Raw genomic sequence first — 6,703 nt, forward strand, 5'->3', positions numbered from 1 at the left:
ATGTGCAAAATGTGCACATCGCTATATGTATAATCACAATACTCGTGCTTTTTCACTTCCAAAATGCTCTTTATCTACCTCAATGACCTTAAGAAATATCAACTCATTAATCCATCTATGTCAATCAACACTTATCAGTGTTCCAAAAGAAACAGGTAAATTCAATCCAGAGAATCAAGTGACTTTCCTAAATTTGTCCCCAACTCAGTTTTGAAGAACAAGGAGTCTCTAGAAACCTTAAAGACATTAATATAATTTAATTATTCCATGATGCCAAGGGCTTTAAGATTTCACTAGAGCTTATATTTAATCTTAGCATACACTGGAGTATTAAACAAAGAGCCAGCCCCTTTTGAAATTTATAGAGTAGGCGAAATATGTCTTTAGTATGCAATATCTATGTCCTTTTCCCTTTTGTCAGACAGGTGCCATGATGCCATATCATCTCCCACTTTACCACTATCTAAAACTATTTTTAGAAAACTCTATAATTAATTCATTATACACTTTATTCACTAAGGTATAAATGATTGATGAGACATAAAATATTCTCCCTCCCAAAAGCATTTTCATTTTGAAGGTAATGAATCTTTAAGGTAAAGACGGAAAAATATAGCTAAAATTGGGAAGGGATTATTATACATAAATTTGATAAATCAAAACTATTCCATGGAGACTGCCATTTAATCTGAGCACTGCTATACTCAAACGAGATGATGTATTATCCATAACATATATAAAAGTATAAAGCTTCTTCCTTTGCAATGTTAGGATACTCCAAATGAGATGGCATCTCCCATGACTGACACTTCAGCTCCCTGGAGATTAGAAAAATGACAAGACTCTACAGTCTGCCAAAATTGTACAATTGCTCTCTGTCAAACAGGGGAGGATAGGATATGTTGTTGTAACAAACAACTCCCAAAAGTCACAAAGAGTTAAAAACAAAATGTTATTTCCTACTCTACATGTCCAGTATGGATTGGTGGGGGACCCAGGATCTGGAGGCTCCATCTCCATGCCACTGAGGCAGGGAAACAGGATAAGAAGAATGGCATGCAGGTTCTTAAAGTTTCTGCAGGAAGTGATACTCATAAGTTCCATTCATCATTCATGTGCCAAAGCTGTCAATGACCATGCCTTCTTCCAAGGAAATTAACCTGCAGTTCTACCATGTGTTGAGAGAAGAGAGAACTAGGATATTTATTATTAAGGCCAATGACTATAGCACTCTCCTAATAGTTTTTAATGATCAACCTTTTCAAGGGAATCACTCTTTAGTAAAGATCAGTTCTTCTATAATGTCACCTAAGAAACAAATCAGTCCATCCAATAAGAAGCTATGAGCTTTATTCAACTATCCTATCTAATAATAGAGAAACATGGTAATTAACCGTAATTTCGCTACCCTTCCCATTGGCTAATCAGTGAGATATGCAAATTAACTGCCAGCCAAGATGGCGGCCGGCAGCCAGGCAGCTGAAGCGAACATGAGGCTTGCTTGCTCCAGTGACAGAGGAAGCCAAGGTTCCCCGCCTGCCGCTGCCCAGCTCTGAGCTCCGGATGCAACAATGTTGCAATCATAGAACCTAAACAAACCCCAGGTACCCGCTTTCAGCCAGCGCAGCCTCAGAGCTGGAGCCGGCCTCAGAGCTAAAGCCGGCTCTCAGCTCCAGTGACAGCCATAGAAGGTAAATAAATCCCAGAATAAAAAAAGAAAAAAGAAAAAAGGAAAGGCTGGGATCTTCAGTCACCCACCAGCCTGAAAACAGCCCTCAACCCCTCACCCAGACTGGCCAGGCACCTCAGTGGGGACCCCACCCTGAAGAGGGTGTGACCAGCTGCAAACAGCCATCAGTCCGTCATCCAGGCTGGCCAGGCATCCCAGTGGGGACTCCCACCCTGAAGGGGGTGTGACCAGCTGCATACAGCCATCATCCCATCACCCAGGCTGGCCAGGCACCCCAGTGGGGACCCCCACCCTGAAGGGGGTGTGACCAGCTGCAAACAGCCATCATCCCCTCATCCGGGCTGCCCAGGTACCCAAGCGGGAACCCCACCCTGATCCGGGACACCCTTCAGGGCAAACCAGCCGGCCACCACCAGTGCACCAGGCCTCTATCCTATATAGTAAATGGGTAATATGCAAACTGACCCTAACAACAGAAGGACTGGGAAATGACTGATCACTATGACACGCACTGACCACCAGGGGGCAAACACTCAATGCAGAAGCTGCCCTCTGGTGGTCAGGGCGCTCTCACATAGGAGGAGCTCTGTTCAGCCACAAGCCAGGCTGATGGCTGCCAGTACAGTGGTGGTGGTAAGAGCTTCTCCTGCCTCCTCAGCAACACTAAGGATGTCCAGCTGCAGTTATGCCTGCTCCCCACTGGCAAGTGGACATCCCCCAAGGGCTGCCGGGCTGCCAGAGGGATGTCTGATTGCCATCTTAGGCCAATCCCCGGGGGAGCAGGCCTAAGCCAGTAGGTGGTCATCCCCTGAGGGGTCCCAGACTATGAGAGGGCACAAGCCGGGCTGAAGGGGCCCTGCTTTGCCCCCCCCACCAAGTGCACAAATTTTTGTGCACCGGGCCTCTAGTTTTATTATAAATACAAATAAGAATGAAACATGGGCACAGAAATAGGAGAGGGAGTAGATAGACAGTCAAAGGTGATAATTTTGATTATCATAATTTGGGGAGACAATAACTAAACTGGAAGAAAAGCTCTATTTAGAGTATACATGCTTATCAGTATTATGATTTTTGTTCTATGCTGAACATACCTCCCAGATTTTATCTGCAAAGGGAGCATTTTTTCAGCGGAGCATAAAAATATGAGTGAAATTTTACCAATTCAAATTTTGCTACAAGCAAACATGAAGTTTTCCTGAGAAAACTATAAGAATTAGAACAATACAATGATTTTTCAAGGAAGAAAAGTGAAATGAGTAATAAGATCAGAGATACAAAATAAAGATATATGTACAACTATTTTCTTTTTTAAGGTTTCTTTTATTCTTTTAGAGATTTAAATAATATCCATGCATACAAAAGGATTAACAATGCATACTTCTTGTTTTAATTTATAATGTTTAATTTATAATGTTTAAAATTACATTCTGACAAAGTAAGGTAAGATGTAGAAGGAGGAGGAGAGAGGGGGTAAGATTCTCTTGTTTCTCATGTAAGAGTAGAATAAAGCAGGTATAAGTGTTCTTTTAAGGATAACTCATACTCTTGTTGACAAGAAATGTGGTGTCGAAATTCACCATTGTCAGTAAGTGCTTTATGGTGCGGGAATTAAACTAAGGAATACAGAAGGCTTATAGGATTTCAATAAAAAAGTCAACAAATCTCAAGAAAAGTAATGCTTTGGCACCAAAAGTCTTTTTTTAATAGTATCTTAGAAAGTAGCCAACATGATTCATTCTTATAATTGCACAGAGTTGTGATGGTCAGCTTTGAGTGCCTGGGCCAGTCACATGGAATCTGGCAAGCATAAACATGCAGTCTCCATGTCTAGACATTTACAATGTCTAGCCACCAATGTCATGGCCAGTGATAATTTTCCTGCTCTTTACCAATCTCCTTCCAACCTGCACCTTTGCCATTAGGACTAAGCTGATCTAATTTAACCCACATTTACCACACTCCATGAATGACCTTTACATTTGTGAGAATTGTTACAAATGGTAGAGAATTAACAATGGTTTTTACACTTTTATTTTGAGAGAGTTTAAATAGCAATATAAATTATATACACTGCCATGGCTTAGGACAGTGGTCGGCAAACTGCGGCTCTTGAGCCACATGCGGCTCTTTGGCCCCTTGAGTGTGGCTCTCCCACAAAATACCGACTTCTGTGCATGGGCCACGAAGTTTCGATCGCACTGTACATGCACGCCCGCACGTGGTATTCTGTGGAAGAGCCACACTCACGGGGCCAAAGAGCCGCATGTGGCTCGTGAGCCGCAGTTTGCCGACCACTGGCTTAGGACAGTTAAATGGAATAGGTTCCTAGTAGATAGAGGTTTCCTTCACGGAAATATTAATATTAAATTCCCCAGAATATCTGTCTCCTGTCACGGTCTGTTAAATCTGTTAACTGAAATATTTCCCAGAAGGTAAATAACTGGGTGTATCTCGACTAACATACTAATTATAGTAGGTGCAAGTTCCTTATCATTCAATATAATACTTGTAAGTATTACATGTCCCATACCATAATGGCTTATTTCATTGTGCTATCAACTAATGAAAAAGGACAAAGACATAAAAAAAGGAAAAAATTGAACATATATCCACAATTAAATGCTAGAGAAATCTAACTATGATAAAATACAAGCACAACTCCATTCAAATATCAACTCTAGATTCAAGTAATTTAGAGCATGTGTATTATGATTTGATAGACATGTACATTGTGAAATGATTACCACAATAAAGGTAATTAACACATCACCTTACTTGGTTAAGTTTTTTTTGGGAGAGGACACTTAAGATCTACTTTCAGCTAATTTCATATACATGATATTGTATTATTAACGATATGGTCTAGTTGAAAGCAAAACTTAAGTTCATTATTAATTTGCTAAAAATTTGCTAATAATTCACCCCTAGAAGAATGTTAAACATAAGTATGGACATGATAGGTAATCCATAATGACTTTTTATTAAATGTAATTGATACAAGATGATTTGGAAGCTAGAAATTATATATATCCATACCTCAATTCAAAAGAATGTAAGACTTATTCAGAAGCCAGGCAGGAATGATGGAGAAAAATGAATAAGAATAAATCAATATCTAGGTCAATATAACTCTTCTCCCTCCCAATTACATTAATAAATCTCATTAATTTAATGGGGAAATAGCTGTATAAACCTCAAGGTTATAAACTTGAATAACATATTTTGCCTTTTTTTAAAGCTAATGATTCATATTTTGCAGAAATCTAAAATGAATAAACTTTCTATACATTAAGAGAGAGGACTATAATATGTGAGAGAATTGATCACATATATAAGTATTTTTGTTACTAAAACTTGAATTTTTTTATCCATTAACTCAAACTGCTTGACTTCTCATGTTTATGCAAAACAGATTTTTAGAGAAAAAAAAGAAAGGTACTGTAACATCAGAGGAAATGATCAAAGAACTAGCAGCAACATCTTAAGGCTTTTATCAAAGTAGTGAGGGAATGCATTAAAGCAACAATATCTGAAGCTTACATGTGATGGGACTACTAAATTTCATAGAGTATCTTATGAACATATGTGGATGTAACGATTTTTATAAGAATAACTCATTCTAAAGGACTTTTTCTGAGTATGAGAACATTATTTTCTCCAGACAATTCAGGGGGGAAAAATCCACCAATATTTCATTAATAATAGAATTCTCATACTCCACAAACAGAGAACCAAAACTTTAGAAAAACTGTATGTAGTGTGAGTGAAGGTTATACAAAGAGGAAGAAGCTTATAAATGGGTGGAAAAAGTCATTTAAAAAATCCCTCATCAAATTCTTATGAGAAAATGGTGGGCTTAAGCATAAAGTGTTAAAACTGAGTTATAGCACATAAGCATTTAAGTAAAAATAAGGAGCTCTTGTTTAACAAAACTTGCTAAGCAAGCTATGATCAAGTTTGAGATATCTATTTACATTTATCAAAATATGTTTAAAATGAACCATTTCTTGTTCTCAAAGAAAAGAATTAAAAATAAGTCTTACCTGCAAATAGTAGTTAACAGGAAAGGAACCCCACATGAAAACCCATATCTTAGTAGTATTTAATGGAGTGTCACCCTTTCAGATGCTGCTATGAAATGTGATGGGAGGTCACCAAGGGTTTCTCTCATACACTGACAAATCCAAGTCCAACTTTTTACATGTATCTACTCTACTTGGAGATATTTAAGAAACCAATTACTATTGAGTTATTTGATTAATGAAATAGATTGTTTGGGAGGGAATAGCAATGCTGGGTGTTAGAAGGTGCCTTCCTGTAAATGTGAACTACAAAAAAGCCACTGGAACCCCATGTTGGGGACACTCAGCTGACATGTAATGCTTAGTTCTTTTCTCACAAACAAAAAGGTAATCTACAGTCTCTAAAATTATATGAGAGAGAATCATTGTCTTCTGCACACCCTGCACTGGGGATAGAGCCACAACCCAGGCATGACTGAATGGGAATCCAACCATAACCTCCTGGTTCATGGATCCACTCTCACCCATTGAGCCACACCAGCCAAGTGGAAGTGTAAGTTTATAGAGTGGAATTCTTAGTATTTAAGATTATGAATGATGTGCTCATATTTGCTATGATGAGGTCTAGAATATAATCGGGTGAAAGGCTGTTTAACATAATAGATTCCAAATATCTGAAGGAGAAAAGCTCAAGAAGTTAAGAGACCAAAATCACCAAAACAGAATCAGTTTTAGGGAGAATGACATGGAGCCAGGGGCTAAATGTTCAGGTAATAAAGGGGATTGACACTCAGATGGTGATTGATAAAGAATTGCCTGATTTAACAAATAAAAATATAGGGTTCCCACAGACATTATAATCCTATATAATAAAAGGATAATATGCAAATTGGCCCTAACAGCAGAACAACTGGGAATGACTGGTCACTATGACACACACTGACCACCAGGGATCAGATGCTCAATGCAGGAGCTGCCCCCTGGTGGT

Source organism: Myotis daubentonii, chromosome 10, assembly GCF_963259705.1.
Source record: "Myotis daubentonii chromosome 10, mMyoDau2.1, whole genome shotgun sequence".
Lineage (NCBI taxonomy): Eukaryota > Metazoa > Chordata > Mammalia > Chiroptera > Vespertilionidae > Myotis > Myotis daubentonii.